Source organism: Lemur catta, chromosome 7 (assembly GCF_020740605.2).
Source record: "Lemur catta isolate mLemCat1 chromosome 7, mLemCat1.pri, whole genome shotgun sequence".
Classification (NCBI taxonomy): Eukaryota; Metazoa; Chordata; class Mammalia; order Primates; family Lemuridae; genus Lemur; species Lemur catta.
In genome coordinates, this window is record NC_059134.1 from 46933886 (window position 1) to 46953757 (window position 19872).

The window sequence follows — 19872 nt, forward strand, 5'->3', positions numbered from 1 at the left end:
TATGGAGCTTCTTAGAGTTCTTTTTTTTCTGCTTCTCATTAATCTAGCCAGAGGCATGTCAATTTTATTTTTTCAAAGAACTTACTTTTTGTTTTATTAATCTTCCATATAGTTTTTTATTATCAAATTCATTTAGTTCTGTTCTGATCTTTATTTCTTCTCTTCTTCTAGGTTTGGAGTCGGTTTGCTCATCCTTTTCCAGTTCTTTGAGATGATTCATTAGATTGTTTATTTGTGATCTTTCTGTCTTTTGGAGGTAGACATTTATGGATATAAGTTTTCCTCTCAGGACTGCTTTAGCTGTGTCCCACAAATTTTGATAACTTGTGTCTCCTTTATCATTTAGTTCAAAGAATCTTTTGATTTCCATCTTGATTTCCTCCTTAATGAAATAATCATTCAGCAGAAGGTTTAGTTTCCATGACTTTGTGTAGAGATGAGAGTTTCTGTTGGAGTTGATTTCTAATTTTATTCCACTGTAGTCTGAGAAGATGCATGGTATAATTTCTATTTTTTAAATTTTTTTGTGTGTTGTTTTTGTTTTTATTTCAGGATATTATGGAGGTACAAACATTTCGGTTACATGTTATGACTTTGCCACACCCAAACCATAATTTGAGGCATGCCTTTCCCTCCTACAATGCTCACTGCATCCATTAATTGTGAGTTTACCCACCCCCAACTGCCAATCCCTGAAGAATATTACTATTGTGTGAGCACCTTAGTGTTGATCAGTTAGTGCCAATTTGATGGCGAGTACATGTGGTGCCTATTCTTCCATTCTTGTGATACATCACTTCAGAGGATGGCTCAAGCTCTTTGTGGCCAAGGATATGGTCATTCTTAGAGAATGTCCCATGAGCTGATGAGACAAACGTATATTCAGTGGTTTTTGAGTAGAACGTTCTGTAAATGTCAGTTAGACCCATTTGTTCTAGAGTTCTGCTTAAGTCCATTGTTTCTTTGTTTATTTTCTGTTTGGAGTCTGTCCTGTTCTGTCAGAGGGGTGTTGAAGTCTCCGGCTATTGTGGTGTTGCTGTTTATCATTTTGTTTAGATCAAGTAGGATTTGCTTTATGAATCTGGTTGCACCTGAGTTAGGTGCATAAATATTTAGAATTTTTATGTCTTCTTGTTGAATTGTACCCTTCAGCATTATATAGTGATCCTCTTTGTCTTTTATTACTTTTGTTGATTTGAAGACTGAGTTATCTGAAATAAGAACTGCCATGCCAGCTTTCTTTTGACTTCCGTTTGCTTGAAATATTGTTTTCGTCCCTTCACCTTGAGTCTGAATGCATCCTTGAGGGTTAGATGTGTTTCCTGAAGACAGCAGATACTTGGCTTGTGTATATTTAGCCATTTGGCCAGCCTATGTCTCTTTAGTGGGAAGTTCAAACCTTTCACATTTATTGAGAGAATTGATAAGTGGGGCAGATTTTTGTTCATCCTGTTGAGTTGAACTTTGTTGCTTTCTTTTCTCACTTGAACTAATGTGGTATCTGGCTTTTGGATGATTTTACATTCTGGCTTTTGGATGATTTTACATTCGTGAGTGTTTATTGTGCTGATCCATGTATAATACTGTTTTGAGTACTTCCTGGAGGGCAGGTCTTGTCTTCATGAATTCCCTCAGTCTTTGCTTGTCTGAGAAGGTCTTTATTTCTCCTTCGTATACAAAACTTAGTTTTGCAACAAGATTCTAGGCTGGGCATTAGTCTGTTTGAGAATAGTGAGAATGGGGCCCCAGTCTCTTCTTGCTTGTAAGGTCTTAATTGAGAAGTCTGCCATTATTCTGATGCATTTTCTTTTGTAGGTTACATGATTCTTTAGCCTTACAGCTCATAGGAGGGCCTCTTTGGCCTTTTGGTCAGTCTGATAACTGTGTGTTGTGGTGTCTTCCTATTTGTGATGAATCTCCCAGGGTTCCTTTGAGCTTCTTGTACCTAGATATCTATATTTTTAGCAAGACCTGGGAAATTTTCCTCTATTATATCCTCAAATACCTTATCCAACCCTTGTGTATTTTCTTTTCACCCTCAGGGATGCCTATGAGTCTCACATTAGGCCTCTTAACATAATCCCACATTTCTTGTAGGCTTTGCTCTTTTCTCTTATTTCTCTGCTCTATCTCTGTGGCTGACTTATTTAATTGAAAAGTGTTATCTTCAATCCTTGAGTCTTTCTTCTGCTTGCTCTCCCCTGTTCTTGAAGCTTTCCACTGAGTTTTGTAATTCCTTGAATAAATTCTTTATTTCCAGTAGCTCAATTTGATTTTTCTTTAATATTTCAATTTCTTTAGTGAATTTTTCTTCCAAGTCCCGATTTTTTTTTTTGAGGTTTCTTTGTGTTGGTTATCCATTGTTTCTTGCATATCACTGAGTTTTCTTACAGTCCATGTTCAAAATTATTCTTCTGTCATTTTAGTGTTCTGAATTTGGTTGATGTCCATTGCTAGAGAGCTGGTGTTCCCCTTTGGGGGTGTGCTTTCCATTTGATTCTTCATACTTCCAGAGTTCTTTTACTGATTCCTTCCCATCTGGATCAGCTATTACTTCTTACCTTTAGATTTTTGTATGGATAATGACATGCCCTGTTTAGTTCCTGAGTCAGTAGGTGGTGTTTGTGGGTGAGATTCAATCACACCATTTATGATGAGTCATTAGATGCAGTAAAAGGGTGTACAGAATGACCTCCCTGTCATTAGGTGGCGCTTGCTGAGAGGAGCAGCACAGTGTTGTTTTCCAGTCCTGTAACAAGCTCTTTTTCCTCTGTAGAGACACTCCAGTGCTTCAGGTGATCGGTGGGGCCCTGGGACTTCGGGATGTGTCCTTATTCTCCACCTCAGTGGGGCAGGTTGGGGAGTGAGGCTAGGCAGAGCTTGGTTGGGTGAGCCTGCCCTCAAGCTCCACAAGTGCTGTTAGCAAGGGTCAAAAGTCTGTTCTCTGTTTCTGTGCAAAGCTGCCATGGAGGGGCTGAAATAGCCCCACTCAGCTGAAAAGTCTGCATGTGGGGGTGGGGCTGTCTGAGACCTGCAGTCTAGAGTAGGCCTTGCTCCTTTCCACCTTCCCCTATTCTGCGGTTTCTCCTGGACCTCAAGCCAGTGGATATTCCCTGGCTGTGATGTGGGCAGGAGGTACCCTACCCAGGATCGCAGCCTGAGCTGGGCACATGGCCGTCCCATGGGAGGAAGATTGCCCCTCAAGCACGCTGATCTGCCCCTGAAGGCACACGCACCTCAGTGGGCTTGTTCACCAATATCCCTTCTGTGCCCCAGGGCAATGCAACCGAGACCTGGGTGTACAGGATCTGGTCTGCAGGCCTGTCCCCTGGGCCCTGGAGATCAAGCCCTGATCCTGCCAGGGAGAGGAGTGCTGGTATCAAGTCATCCATGGGGTGCCCAAGGTGGATCGATGTCTCTCCACCTGGGAATTTGCCCTGCTCTCTTGGAGTCACCAGGCAAGCAGCATCTGGGAGGGCTGGTGGGTTTCTTTGTGTTGGTTATCCATTTTTTCTTGCATATCATTGAGTTTTCTTACATTCCCCTCAGTCTGCTGTAGGGTCCCTAAAGGAAAGGTCCCATTCCCTGCAAATGCCTCCGGGTGGTGGCTAAATTGTCTCTCTCAGCAGCCACAGGTAGGGAAGGAGAAGGGGAGAATGAAGCAATATGGTGCCTGCCAATTGGCTCAGGTCTGCAGGGCAGCAGGTGCCCCAAGGGAACTGGGAGCCTAGTACCCTATCCACAAGAGGCTCACTGCTCACTGGTGGCTGCCATCTCTGGCCTGGTGTTAGCAGGTCTCTCCAACCTCTCAGGAGCCTACCAGCAGTCTAAGATGTGAAGGGAGAGGAAATTTAACCTCTCCACCTACCCTTGTCACTGGTTTCCAAGCCTCTCAGGGGACTTTCTCCTCTGTAGTTTCAGGCACCCTTCCTTACAACTCTCATCCGATCTATGTTTGTCTGCCTGTTTAATTTTTTTTTTTTCACTTTCTTCTAAAATCTGTCTTTCTTGCATAGACACTCTGGCTGGCGGGGTTTCTTTTTTTTGTCCACCATCTTGCCCCGGATCCTCATTGTGGTCTTAATTTGCATTTCCCTGATGATAGTGATGTTGAGCATTTTTTCATATGTTTCTTGGCCACTTATTTATCTTCTTTTAAAAAGCTTCTGTTCATGTCATTTGCCCACTTTTTAATGGGATTGTTTGTTTTTTTTCTTGCTGATTTGTTTGAATTCTTTATAGATTCTGGATATTAGCCCTTAATCAGATGTATAGTTTGTAAATATTTTCTGCCATTCTGTAGGCTGTTTGCTCTGCTGATTATTTCCTTTGCTGTGTAGAAGCTTTTTAATTTCATTAAATCCCATTTATTTATTTTTGTTGTTGCTGTAATTGCCTTTGGGGTCTTAGTCATAAATTCTTTGCCTAGGAAGATGTCTAGAAGAGTTTTTCCTACATTTTCTTCTAGAATTTTTATGGTTTCATGTCTTACATTTAAGTCTTTTATCCATCTTGAAGTAATTTTTGTAAGTAGTGAGTGATAGGGGTCCTGTTTTATACTTCTGTGCATGGCTATCCAATTTTCCCAGCACCACTTATTGAATAGGGCTTTTTTCCCTCAGTGTAGGTTTTTGTTTGCTTTGTTGAAGATCAGTTGGTTGTAGGTAGATGGTTTTACATCTGGGTTCTCTGTTCTGTTCCATTGGTCTATGTCTCTATTTTTGTACCAATATCATGCTGTTTTGGTTACTATAGCCTTGTAGTATAGTTTGAAATCTGGTAATGTGATGCCTCCAGATTTGTTATTTTTGCTTAAGATTGCTTTCGATATTCAATCTCTTTTTTGGTCCCAAATGAAGCATAGAATTATTTTTTCTAGACCTGTGAAATATGATGTTGGTATATTGATGGGGATTTCTCACTTCTATTTCTGACTATAACAGTGCATCCAATCAAACCTCATGAGAAACAACTGAAAAATTTAGATAAATGTAAAAAGAAATAAAAACCTGTTTGAAGCATCTGAGAGCTAAAAGAGAGCCAGGATTAAGGTCCCAGAGAGAAAAGAAGTGCCCTGAGGTGAGCAATATTCTACCCTGTGTTTCCTGTGAGGCATTTACCCATTGAGAAGCAGTGGAGTATAGAAAAGCTGAGAGAAAACAAGCAGAAAGCAGCAACCGAGCAGAGCATTGACAGTCACATGCAGATAGTATTCAAAAGTTTATGGTTACCAAATGCTATGGACTGAATGTTTGTGTACTCCCAAAATTCATATGTTCAAACTCTAACCCCCAATGTGATGGTATTAGGAAGTGGAGCCTTTAGGAGGTGGTTAGGTCATCAGGGTGGAGCACTCGTGATGGAACTAGTGTCCTCATAAGAAAAGACAGGAGAGGGCTCGCTCCTCTCTCTTTTTCTTCACCATGTGAGGATACAATGAGAAGGTGGCCTTTGTGAAGGAGAGGGCCTTTCACCCAACCAAATCATACTGGCACCCTGATCTCAGACCTCTATCCTCTAGAACTGGGAGAAATCAGTGATTGTTGTTTAAGCCTCCCAGTCTATGGCACTTTTGTTACAGCAGCGTGAGCTGACTAAGACACCAAGGTATGCAGAACTTGAAAAACTGAGAACCTTGAGGGAAGTAAAGTGCAGAGCAATGAGGCTATGAAGTGTTTGTCAAGTCCTAAATGGCCCCCAAAAGAAAGCTGTCCATAGAGGGCTGAGAAACCTAGATGAGCTTTTCCAAGTGTCTCAACACTTGGAAGACAAAAATTAGAGTTCAGGTCCCACTAAGGAGAAGGAACACTAGTAGATATTCTAGACTCTCAGTTGGAGACCCAAATGGCTGTATGTTAGACATAAGTGAACTAGAAACAGGGCAGGCCTTTTTTAAAAAAGATGAAGTTGGGAATTCCTGGTCTTTCTGACTTTCTTCTAGATCATTAGCCCAGGATTTATATCTTTTCTTTTGTGGTCCAAATTCACTTTGAAAGTGCTCTTCCAAGTCCATTGTTTAGACTTGATAGATAAGAACCACATTCTCTTGATTCTATTTTAATTTCTGCTGTAATAATCTTACTCTGCAGACTTAAACCTAGAGCATGAAACTGTAAGAATTCTAGAATAAGAGGTCAGAAAAACTGTTATAGATATTGGTCTAGGCAAAGAATTTATGAAGAAGACCCCAAAGGCAATCACAGCAACAATGAAAATAAATAAATGGACCGATTAAATTAAAAAGCTTCTGCACAGCCATGGAAACCATCCATAGAGCAAATAGACAATGTACAGAATGGGAGAAAATATTCACAAACTACACATCTGATAAAGGGCTAATAACCAGAATCTACAAAGAACTCAAGCAAATCAGCAAGAAAACATCAAAGAACCCCACTAAAAAGTGGGCAAAAAACATGAACAGAAGCTTTTCAAAAGAAGATAGACTAATGACCAATAAGTGTATGAAAAAATGCTTAACGTCTTTTATCATCAGGAAAATGGAAATCAAAACCACAATGAGATATCATCTAACTCCAGTGAGAATAGGTTTTATCATAAAGTCCCCAAACAACAGATGCTGTAACAGACGCAGAGAAAAAGGTACACTCATACACTGTTGGTGGGACTGCAAACTAGTACAACCTCTATGGAAAGTAGTATGGAGACACCTCAAAGAGCTAAAAGTAGACCTACCATTTGATCCAGCAATTCCCCTACTGGGTATTTACCCAAAGGAAAAAAAGACATTTTATAAAAAAGACACTTTCACTTGAATGTTTATAGCAGCACAATTCACAATTGCAAAGATGTGGAAACAACTCAAGTGCCCATCAATACATGAGTGGATCAATCAAATGTGGTATATGTATATCATGGAGTATGACTCAGCCATAAAAGGAAATGGTGAACTAGCACCTTTTGTAACAACCTGGATAGAACTAGAGACCATCCTTTTAAGTAAAGTATCACAAGAATGGAAGGACAAAAATCATATGTAATCACTACTAAATTGAAATTTATAGATCAATACTCACGTTGCACATATGGTAGTAAATTCAACAGAAATCAAGCAGGGAGAGGAGTGGATGGGTAAATTCACATGTAACAGGTACAATGCACATTATCTGCGTGATAAACACACTTATAACTTTGGCTCAAACTGTACAAAACCAAAATGTTTGTACCCCTGTACTATTCTGAAATTTAAAAAAAAAAAGATTTGGTAAAAAGAATCAGGGAGGTTTAGAACAGAAGTCCTTCATTCTCACCTTGGCCTTGCCAGAACCTTAGAGGTTTTAGAGAGCAAAGCTGTAGGTTCAAAGGCTATTTCTGTTTTACAGAAACTGAAAGCTTGTCACCCCAGCCAAAATAAAAGGTCAAGTTCCTGTAGGCCAAAATAATACCAACTTTGTGTTAACATTGCTTAGCTCATCTCATCAGTAGCTTTGATTGCTTGTCGATGACATTATTGAAATTTCTGGGATACAATCAGTGGGTGACATAATTTTTACAGACAGTCATTTGGTGGTTTCAGTACTCCAAAGGAACATGCCCAGAACAGGCATGACCCTGGACAGAAGTACAGCACAACAGTTGGAGTTAGTCCACTAACTGCTGACTTAATGTTTCCCTCATTATTATAATTAGTGCCACGTCCATGACAGTGACTCGTGTGATTATTCAATTCATAATACTAAATAAAAATGACATTGTTGGTAGTTACACAGTAACTGCCCAAACAAAAAGCACTGATTGAATGGATGAACTTTTTCCTAACAAATGCTGTTGACTTGGGTAACACACATCTGTAAAACATGGAATTCATAGAAGGGAGAAGCGTATGGGGCTGTGTCTGTCAAGATTTGGGAACTCATTCAACTGAAGCACAGACTGAGACTTTGAGTGATATGGGAGTTCTGAGACAGAAAAAGATGTATTAAACGAAGCTCGGAGGGTGAAGTGGCATATGAACTAGGCCTTAGAGAATATTCATGATTTAGACATCAGTGAGTAATGGGTGCTCCAAGAGAAGGTAACTACTTCGCCAAAAGCAAGGAAGAGCAAGGTGAGAGCACTTCTGGGGGAACCCAGAGTAGCAAATCCTCAATTTCAGAGTAGGAGAGGCCAGCATCGATGTATTTCCAGTGTTCCTGCCTCAGATAAAAAAACTCCATGAAATTAATTTTCAACATACCTTTCTTGATGAATTGAAATTGCAGACATCTTGAAAGATAACTATGAAATTGTTAATACCAAAACAAGCAAAGGAGTGTACAGATTGAGCATCCCAAATCCAAAAATTTGAAATCTGAAATACTCCAAAATTCAAAACTTTTTGAGCACTGACATGATGCTGAAAGGAAATGCTCATTGAAGCATTCTGGATTTCAGGTTTTCAGATTTGGGATGCTCAACTGGTAAGTATAATCCAAAAAATTCAAAATATGAAAAAAATCTGTAATCTAAAATACTTCTGGCACAACCTTTTCAGATAAGGGATACACAACCTGTATTATATTTCTTGTTCTATATCTTTTGCCTATTTCTAAGGCAGCTAATACTTTGGGTACCAATTGTAAAAGCTATACCTACCAAAAAAACAATAAAAAGAAATACAATTACCATCTATTTATATATTTATTTATACATATATTTTATACACATACTTGCACGCACACACACTCACACACACATATATATATGTGCTGGATATTAAACACTCTGTCTCCAAAGCACTTCTGTTTTTATTTGCTCCAATAAATAAATAACCTGTAATCCCATTATGTTAGATAAACTTGAATTAAATATATTCAATGTTAAGATTTGTTTTAGTCTTTCTTCCTAAGTTTTTATAATATCCTAAACACTAAGTAATTCCTGTAATCTCTTAAATGAGATCACTTTTGTCCATGATTTTTCAGCATAGAAAATCTGCATTACCTTCCATTGTGGAAACCAAGGTTTTAGAGTTAAGAGGCATTATATGTTCATCTTTTCTGCTTTACCAATTTTACCATTTGGGTGATTTTGCATGTTCGGACTCATCATGTCTGACCCTACGAGCCATGCAGAGTTGTGATCAAATCTTCTTTGGGCTCCCCAAGGAACCATGATTGCCTCGAAGAGGCCGTGTGGTCCAGGATCCCAGGCACTGTCAGGACATCCAGGGCAGAAGTATACAGGGGTTTCATATGTTTGCATAATGGTCTACCAGTAACAATAGTGATGGGATGGCCTATTGAATGTGATCCAAGCACGAGACATATACATAGGAAAACTTAATCCAAATCTGTTTCCTGTACTCAGTAATCCTTCTTAAAGCCCTGGTATCATGATAAAGTATTAATGGAATTATACCCCAACACCTCCAAATTAGAAAACAGCATTCACTTTCTTCCTAATGATTAATAGACGATCCAAGCCTGCTGGAGTGACACCTCTACACAATGGCAGAGTCAGACAGGTAGTTATAGAATTCTGGCTTTCTAGTTCAGGTATGTCATCTAATTATAATAGTTAACATTTTTTGTTTTGGCTGAAATTCTCACTCAGAGGGAGGTATCTGGTCCGTGAACTACAACCAGATGCTTGTGCTCAGAGTCGCTTCCCCTCTGAACTTCATGTATTATTACCCACTTCTCCTGTGAGTTGTTCCTTTTACTAAATTCTCTCTGCTCTCCAACCCACTTTCCACCATACCCCTCAACTAACATTTAGGACAAATAAAAAGAGAATAGGTTAGTTATATCAAAAATTAGAGAATAGGGGTATCTGGACAAATGATTTTTCCAGTTAACTCAGGGTTAAATGGATATTTGGGGAGTTTCATATCTTGTTGAAAATAGATTAATCCATTCTTCTATTTTTGTCTTGCAATGATTGAAAGTCATTAAAATGAAGATGAATCCTTACTTTGTAGATCTATAACTACTATTGGGGGTAGAAGGGAAAGAAGAGATTGGGCAGAATATAATTTTTTTCTTACTGACTTTCATGCTAGCTATTCAGTTAGTATTCCTATTTCCCTAAGAAGTCCAATACTGCAGACATTACTAAATGAGGGCTTCTATGTCTTGATATTTTAGCTGACTGAACTCTCTATCAATGGCCTCCACTGGCTCACCATAGAGCTCTGCCTTTGAGCTTATCCTATCCCCAAAGTCCCTGTTAATACAGTCCCAGAAGGACAGTTTACCAAATGTGTGTATGATGCAAAACTATGAGCAAGAACTAACACACTGGACAACAAAGTCAACATTATAAAGATTGCAACAAGCTGAAAACATGAGCTGAAATGGACAAATCGCAGTTGCTGTGAAAGAACTGAAGTATTTAGGTTCGAAATTTTCTGTAATCTCAACAAAATCAATTGCTCAAGTAGATAGCTGCCTCTTCAGCCATTCATCTGACCTTCAGGTTTCCATTAGTAACAATTCAATGTTGGCCAGCAGTGTGACAGAGCTCTTACAAATCTGAAGTGATATGAGGCTGCATTACTAGAATTTTGATTGATTGCAATAGGTAATAGTCTGGCTGTACTTTCTTATCAGGCTGTATCTGGAATTGGTAGACAGGCAGGTGGACAAGAACATCTGCTATTAAAAAAACTGCTTGTTCTCACTCTTCTTGCTTCAGTGATTGACAATTCATATAGTCTTATGGTTTAGATCTCCATGGGTATTTGTCCCAAATAGCTAGTCCTGTCCTCATATACTATTCACTGAGAACACATTATCACACTTCCCCTCTAAATAGTGCTTTTCTTATTTAAAAAAAAAAACAGATTTCTTATATTAGAAAAGCATAGCCTATTAAATAATATTAGTGTAACCAGTTTATTGACTATGCTGAACTCAGTGGAACACAACAGGAAATGCTTGTCTTATCCCTTCCCAGCACTGCCTTCAGTCATGCTTGGGAGGTCTCCCCTTCATGACCCTGTAGAAACTCCCAGGCAGATCTCAAAACTTCAAAACTACTTTGAGGTCATGAAAGTTTAGTGAGGTACAATGTAAAGTTTCAAACTCACATTCATTCCAGAGATTCTTCTCCCATTCTTGGGCAGATTCCACGTGGAGTGGGGAATCTCTGGGTGGTGGGGCAATGTCTGTGGCTTCCTTCCTCTTCCCTTCACCCTGCTGATTCTGGTCCCTACCTGGTTGGAGGAGGAAAGGGGGACAAGGAATGTAGTGGGTTGAATTGTAACCTTCCAAAAGATATGTCCATGTTGTAATCCCCAGGGCAGGTGATTGTGAATGTATGTGGAAAAAAGGATCTTTGCAGATATAATTAAGTTAAAGATCTTGAGTTGAAATTGTCCTGAGTTATCCAGGTGGGTCCTAAATCCAATGACTTGTCATTATAACAAACACACAGAAGAGACCCACTGAGAAGGGGAAGAGGCAGTGTGACCACGGAGACTGATTGGAGTGAGGCAGCCACAGGCCAAGGAGCACCTGGCGTCATCAGAAGCCGGAAGAGGCAAGGAATAGATGGTCCCCTGCTCTTATAGAGAGAGCAGCCCTGCTGACACCCTCACTTTGAACTTCTGGCTTCCAGAACTGTGAGAGAACAAATTTCTTATGTTAGAAGCCACCAAGTTTATAGTAATTTGTTACAGCTACCCTGGGAAAGTAATATTTAATACAAGCGGCAAAAAGGCTTTTTATTTAGATTATGCTGTTTTAAGTTCCCTCATGGCTGTCGATGCCCTCCATGGGCGAGTGTCCCAAAGCTGGCTGTGTCACCGATGCAATAGCAGGTTTTCTTGGAAGGCTTTGAAGGGGCCTGGCTTGGTGAAGAGCTCCCTGGCTGACCTCCTGTTACCTTCTGCTCAGGCCCAGGCTGGGAGATAAACCCCACAGCTCCTTACTGCTACTGCAGTCTTCTCCCTGGAACAGGCCCCTTCACGGGTGCCAGACCCTCAAGTGACTCAGGTGCAGCTACTTTCTGTGGTGTCCTCTGGCCGTCAAGAGTCTCCACCCGCCTCACCTACTATGAAGGGTGGGAGGTGGCCCCACCATGCAGCTGCTCTCTTTCCTCCCACCATCACCGACTTCTCCAGTCAGCCTCCTGGGACCACTACTCAGCCTCTCTCATGCCTCAGGGTGGTCCACCCTGGTGGCCCCACCACATTGGACAAATCACTAAGTGTCAAGCCAGAAACTGAGACACTACTTGCCCTCTTACAGCAGCCCTCATCTCCACATGTGGTCCTTAGGAAGCTCCATTCTTTGTCCACCAACTCACCTCAGCTGTGGGCTCTAGCCTTCTGCTCATGGGGTAGTGGTGGTGAGAGCTGGGGGATCCCTTTGGCCACCCCTTTGAGCATTGGAGGCCAGGTCTGGTGGCTCCTAGGTTTCTTTACAGAATAGAAAGTATCACCTAGTGACCTTAGCTTGGGGCTTTAACTGAAACCCTGAGAAAGAAAAATTCCATTCAATATCCTGTCATACATTATATAGAACAATAAGCAAGACTTTAAAAATGAAAACATAATGTTCCAATTTGATAGCTTTGCTACCAATTCTCATCTATTATTAATCACTTCTTATTTTGTCCAGGATTTTTGTCGTCTTGGCTTGGCTTGGTTAGAGCTTGTCTGCACTTGTAATTAGATCAAAAGTCCTTAACTTAGAGTCTTCTAATTTCCATGAACTTTCTCTTTATGATAGCTCCAGTGCCTGGCATCTGGATTATTTATTAATTCACTCTGTCGTTTTCTTCTTAGGAAGGAGAATGTGTCTTTTTGTCACATGAGGCTTGATAAAAACTGAGAAATAAGAGGGGGAAAACATGGCTGCCAAGTGTTAGCATCCTTTTTTTAATCATAAGGAGTGGTTTTCTTCCTCAAAGGAGAAAGTTTTCTCCATCTCGTTAGGTAGCTCACCACTGCAGGCTTGCTGCATCTCCTTGCCTCCAGAAAACTTTCCAGGGAGCAAAGTTTCTATTCTTGGCACTACCATTGATTTATTATTATAAAACCTAGATCCCTTCCAACTTTAGAATTATGTAATTTCATGTACTCTATAATTACCAGGAGTTTTAGAAAGCTCAACTTCAATACTTCTGATTCGTGAAGAAATGCCATTCCTCCCCTCATCTCTGTCACACACGTCTTATTAAAGCTAATGTTTTTAAAGCTATGTGGCAGGGTATCTCAGCTAGGTAAGAACTTGGATTTGGATGCATATCTTTTGAATTACACAGCTTCCTCCAGAGGTCCTCTATATGCCCTGGGCAGACAAACTTCTTAAAAGTGACAGGGTACTCAGAAACATGTAAGTTGCCATCCGGTCACATTGCTGATTTACATGGGGCCTTGGATTCCCAAGAAGAAGACCGTGAGCTGAGGTACAATTGGCTGACATCTGTGTCTATGAAACCTGGTGGGCCTCCTGAAGCTCAAATGCAGAGGCAGAGAATGTCTTTCCCCCAGAAAAACCATAGTAAATGAAGAATGTTTGCAGGACAGGCCAGAATCAGAAGTAGGCACTAGGGGAAGTGAGGTTCAGAGTGTGGTATGAGGTTGTACTGGAATCCACTTTGGCCTGGTCTTCCCCCAGGGCCATTTGTGTGCTCTGTTAACAAGAGTGATATATATAAAAACTGAATCCACAGAGGCCCATGCCATTCTTCTAGGGACATGCCCTCTTCTGAGGGGTGGTAAATCTGCAGGAACCATGTTGCAAGGAGTCCTAGGGCTTCATCTCTACCTTCCCCTGCCACAGAAGGAAAGGAAAAGTGAGAAGCCACAGAAATGCAGAGACAGGTGGAAACAGCAAAGAGTCTCAAGCAGCATGGCTAAGAAAGCAGCTACCCAGAGGGCTTCAGAAGTTACAGTGGTCAGTGCCACAAATGCAAATCTGAGCTGCATTTCAGCTGTGCTGGGGGCTGAAAGAGGTGGCCACAGCCCCAGTGAGCAGAAGAGGAGCAGAGGGGCCACAGCTGTAGCTCAGATAATATATAAAACCTGCCTCTCTGCTAGGTGAACTCCCAGATAGGCACAAAGTTGGGGTGAGCTGAGGTCCTGATATTTGATAGGTGGGGGAAGTAGATCTAGCAAACTAAAGTCCAGTGGTACAAGTGAGCTTACCTGCAACACAAGATAGGTGTGGCCCAGGGGACATTCACATGAGTCCCATTTTAATAGAACCTGACAGTATCTAAAATAATCTGTGTGTGTGTGTGTGTGTGTGTGTGTGTGTGTGTGTGTGTGTGTGTTCTACCACCATTTAAATGCAACTGAACTCAATGAACATTCAGTCTCTACCTCTGGGCATTACCTGGCTTGGAGATATACCAATATTTCACATTGAGCCTTTGCAAGCTGGGCCTTTGAAAACTCAGTTAAGTGCAATTTAATCAATGTTTATTCAGCAATTATTACATGCCCAGAACTGTTCTGTGGAAATACAGAGGAAGTATTGCAATAATGATACTTAATATTTGTGGAAGATTTACTATGTGCCAGGTAGTTAATCCTCACAATGACCTTATAAACTAAATACTATAATTATCATCTTCATTTTGTAGATAAGAACACTGAGCTTCAGAAAAATCAAGTAAATCTTCCAGAATCACACAGGTAGTGAGTAGCAGAGCAGAGATACAAACCCACATGTATCTGACTCCAAAAAGAAAGCTCTTAGCTACTATACAAAGAATTTGAAATTTATACTGGCAAAAATCTGAGACAACAACCTTAAATGACAACCTCAGTATCCCTGTGCAAATTGAAGTGTTAAACAATATGCTGATGGAGCTCGTCTCAAAACCTACCTCTAAAACAGCAACATCAAGCCTGTAATAACTAAAAATAAATTAAGAAATAAGGCGTGTAGCAAATTATGATGCCTGTAAAACAAAAAAGTATCTCCCCAGTCCGTATCAGCTGTGAGCTGCCTAATCAGGTTCCACTCCTACCCACTGTAAGTCAGTCTTTTAGATTTAGCCCAAAGTTCAAGCTAAGGAGAACTAAATCCACCCGCTGTTAGAAGCCCAAATATTCTTGATAATAAAGGGGCCTGTGGTGAACAATTGGTACGACCTGGAGGGAAAAACATCAGCCTTTGGTCACAATCCTCCTTCGGTTTCACAGCGGAGTGAATGCCTGCTCTGGGGGCTGCCTGACGACACAGATAACATCCACTACAATAATAAACTACACAAGCTCAAGCTCAAAACCTGTGAACACACAAAGGAAACAAATTACATCTCTTTGGGGGGAACTCTCAGCGAATCAGGCCAAGGGTTTGGAAGCTGAATGTGAGCTGAGAGGGGAGGGGTCGAGTGGCCCTGAGAAGGGAAAACAAAAACCAATTGACTTGAGAAAGAGCTGAAGAGACCCCAAGTTCAGTGGGAATAGCCTGTCTTCATCTCCCCAATTATACATATAGAAAACATGCTTTAAAAAAACATCGAAAGTAACCTACACTCTAGTGAGAGCCTCAGGATTCCTCCAGATGGCTGATGTTTTTTGTTCCACTAAGAAATAAGAATGTCAACAGGAAAAGCTATTTTTTTCCCCATTATGGAAGTGTGTCGGGACTGTTGCAAAGTCAATTAGGAAACTCGAGGATATGCTCATTACAGTTTAACAAGCTCGGAGCCCGTGAAGGAGCCAGCGAAGCAGCTGGTGGCAGGGGTCAGCCGGACCAGGGGATGCTGAATGGGCCAGATGGGCAAATCGCAGCGCGGACAAAGAGCCCTCCCTCGTCCCGCTGGGCCACCGCCCTGACCTCCAAACAAACACTAAGGGCACAAATTTGTTCCCCCTTATCAGCTGCTTAGCTCAGCAGCTGCTGCCACGGATTTCTGTTTCCGCGTCTTGCCTTTTTCTAACAGTTGCCTTTTTGTCTAACTTTTGTGTGAGACGGGAGGAGGCCGAGGGGCCCAGAGCATAATGAAGCAATGGCGCTGCGGCCATCAGAGGGCTGAGTGCTTGAATAGGGTGTTTCAAGAGGGGCAGAAAATAGATTTTTTAAACAACCTCTGGGAAATCCGGAGGCCTAGAAAGGACACAAAAAGTACCGGTTATTAGTTCTCTCCCTGGCCCCTCTGATCAAAGACAACATTTTCTTCTTGGAACTCCTCTGGCCGGGTGGAAGTGGGGGCATGTATGAAATGGATTATAAATTTTTTGTGCCTAAACCGGCCATGAAAATAAGAGCTGGCCCGGAGGCCAGGCTAGGAATGGAAGCAGGCCTATTGAGAATTAGCTTCAGGACTAAATGAGAATGAGGCAGGGAGTCTGATGAGAAATGAAATATATTGTATCTTGTCTGGAAGCAATTAGGTTTGGTGCAACAACTCCTTGAATGGAAGGCTGAATGAGTTTATAAACAAAGATTTCAAAGTGTTTTTGTGGTAATGGGATAACAGAGCCTGGTGGGCTGCCCCTATTAGAAATACGGTTATGTAAAAGATACTCATTTCTTGTTAAAATTAAACACTAAAAAATTATGGCAATGCAACAGAAGAATAGAGAAATAGAATTCAACACAACAGAAAAATAACAGAATAATGTTTTCTTCTGCTACCCACCAAAATTGCTGTTTTATTTCTCCTTGCTATATTTTCAGAATGTCAGATAACTGTTTATTTCCATTTAATAAATAGAAAAACAAAAGTCAAGAAGCCAAAGTATAATGGGACAGGAGAAGGGTGGCAGGGAGGTGGGGACAGGGATAAGAAGAGAGGGAGAATCAGTTGCCCTGGTAACTACTCCAAAAGAAGGAGGGCCGAGGGATAGGATGCAGAGGCTTCATGGTCCCACTACCTCCTCCACGTCCCTTTCTAACTCAAGCCACTTCTATGCCACCCTGTCCTCCTCTAGGTACGTAATTAAACTCAATTCAATGGGCATTTATCACGTACACCCTGCGTTAGGTGGCATGTGGGATGCAAGGTTGAAGAGTGATGATAAGGGTGACGCAGATGATGACTGGAGACTACGGGGCTGCTGTCCACTCCCATGCAGCAGGCCTGGGGGAGCACTTCACAAATGTGACCCTCTGTGTCCTGGACCACCATGGCATGTGGAGCCTGGGTTTAAATCCAGGCCCACTTCAGGTGAATTATTTAACTTATCTGGGTTTTGTTTCCTCATTTGTAAAATGGGGATAATAATTGTACCAACCCATGACAGGCAGGTCCACTTGAGAAGGCAGAACCACATGAGGTATATCTCAACAAAGGGAATTTAATATAAAGAACAGGTTTCATAGGAGCTAGAGGGCTGAATGAGAAGGATTGGAACACTCAGGCCACCACCACAGGTGGTAACCAGAAGTAGGTACTATCTCTAAGGATGGAGGAATGAAGGGAAGAGGCTGGGACCATCAGAAGCTGGACATGTACAGAAAGAGACCCACTGCTAAGACTGTGGGGGCCTGGGGCGCCTGGTTCCAGGGCTTAGAAGGGTGCTGGAGGCTGGGATCAAAGGCTGATGCCGCGTGAAGGGCTGTTGTTGGTGTGTGTGTGTGTGTGTGTGTGTGTGTGTGTGTGTGTGTGTATGTCTGGGGGGCGGATAGATACTGCAAGGAACCAACAGCAAACAAACAGAAAGGAGGAAATCTCCCCTCTCCAGCCCTTGGTCTTCCTCTAGTGCCCCCTATTGGCAGAAATCTGACACAGGAAATCTGGGGCAAGAGGAGAACGGGTTTGTACGGTCCAAGATCCAGCCATAAGCCAGAGTACAGAAAGGCAAATCTGGAGGTGAGAGAAATAGCTTAATAACCAGCTCAGTATTTCATAGAAAAAGTATGAGGTTAAATGAGTTAGTATTCATAAAGTGCTTAGAACAGAGCCTGACGTGGTAAGTGCATTATAATGCATTTTAAATAAATTAATTAATCCACCAAAAACCAATGTGGACAGTAATGTTAGGATCCCAGTTTTGTCCATGAGGATGATGAGGTTTAAAGAGGTCACCTTAAATGCTCAAGGTCACACAAGCTAGTCCCTGGTGGAGTTCAGAATGTCTGAATCCAAAGCTGTGAGCCCCTTGGAGGCTCAGAGAAGATAGGCACATATTAATAAATAAATCACTTCATGGAGAGACGGCTTTAAAAAGTGCAATAGGAAAGGTACAAATAGCAGAGTTTGGGGACCATTACAGAGGGAGGGCAAGCTGCTGGCTGGGGAATGTGGGAAGGCTTGCTGAAGGAGAAGGTTTGAGCACAATTCTGAAGGAAGGACTGGGCTTCAACTGGCAGATGCTGGAAGCAGAGGAAACTGCTGGAGCAAAGACCCAGAGTGCAGGGCACATAAGACAGGTGGTGAGTATGCAGGCTAGGAGGAAATAAATGTTCCTCACTATTCTCCTTTGGTGTAAAAAAAATAATACACTTGAAGTATTTACAAATATTACTAGCAGCAATATGAACTAAAGAGTTCTTTGGGGGAAATCATGAACTTAAAATGTCATGTAGACTATTATGAATAACTTCGTAAAGCAATGTAATTAACTGAAAAATAATGGATTTTTAATTCACCTCCTTTTAAAAGTCCATATGTAAGTTCATTAAAATCTGCTTTCAGAAGACTAGTGATCTTGCTTCAAGATAGCTGACAGTTAAAAATCTAACTTGAAGCTATTTTAATGCCCTTTTAAAAATGCACCAGATTTGGTTTTAATTAATTCCACTCCTTGGAAAATTATACAAAAATTTGATTCATACAATTTATTTAATTCAACAAACTGAGCACATTCTCAGTGCCAGGCACTGTTCTAGGCACTGGAGATCCAAAGAATTGTAAATGATAGTTCCAGTCCTTAAGACACTCATAATCTAGTAGGGCAGTAGGTAGATATTTAAATCTCTGTAATCACAATGGAAAAGCAAAGGTACAAAGTGCACCTGGATTATGGAACCTTTGGCTGGAGTGGGGGATGGAATGGAATTTCTTCCCTGCCACCCCAAGAAGCAATGTTACAACTATGGCAGAAGTCAGTAATTGGGATGTGAAGTGAGAGAGCCAAGATAAATTATGGAGACCCATTAGTTTTAGCTAGTGCTGGACCAGATCACAACACTGGCTGGCTAAGGAAGTCAGAGTTATATGGAGTTGGAAGAAGTTCTGGAATGTTTCCACAGTTGTGAACCTGGTCTGTGAAATCCTATGTTCAGCTCTAAAAGTTAGGAAGTTGCTGTGAAAGCAGAAATGGAAACCATATATGCCAATAATAACAGTTTCTGAGCACCCACTACATGCCAAGCCTTTAATATAAAATGAGTATTAGATTTCTAGTTACCAGTCCCTAGGAGCCATTCTCCCCTCCTTCCTTTTAGTAATAGACTCCCCCATTGAGCTTTAGTAGAGCACATACATGTCTTTCTCACTAGGAACTATATTGTCCAGCCTTCCTGGTAGCTTGATGTGACGTAGTTTTCACCAACAGAATGTGAGTACAAGTGTAATGTGTCACTCACCTAAAAGAAAGTTGCTTTCCCTTCATTTCTTCTTTCCCCCTTCCACAGGCTGGGATGCTGATGTGGTATTCATGCTTCTGCATAGAGGTTGGCAACAGCTAGAGAAGAGCCCAACAGCAAGAGAGAAAAAAACCTGGGTCCTTGGAAAACTCTGTAGAGCTGAGAAGCCACCTCCTCTTGCTACCACCTTCTGCCTTTAGCACCTTTTCTCTCCTGTGGCCAAAGAACAAATACACACAAAAGAAAAACCATACTGTTAGAGTTATGTTTGGGTTAGAAGAGCATAGGCCACAAGCAAGGACGTATGAGAGACTCTTATATGTGAACTGTATAAGCTGTAGTGAATTGATGCTAAAAAATTATATTTGCTTCTTTGGAAAGCTTTGTTATTTATATCCTTATTTCTAGCTGAGTTTCAAATGACTGAAATTAC

At 41.3% G+C, this 19872-nt stretch overlaps 1 long non-coding RNA gene across 1 annotated transcript in view; it reads right to left on the bottom strand.

The window, feature by feature from the left end:
- The window catches only part of LOC123642250, a 31435-nt gene extending 11833 nt beyond the window's left edge, over nucleotides 1-19602 (bottom strand). The window contains exons 1-2 of the long non-coding RNA XR_006736413.1: nucleotides 19440-19602; nucleotides 11033-11158 (exon numbers count right to left, since the gene is read on the bottom strand). This is a non-coding gene — a long non-coding RNA (uncharacterized LOC123642250). The remainder of the gene's footprint in view (nucleotides 1-11032; nucleotides 11159-19439) is intronic.
- Between the last annotated feature and the right edge of the window lie 270 nt (nucleotides 19603-19872).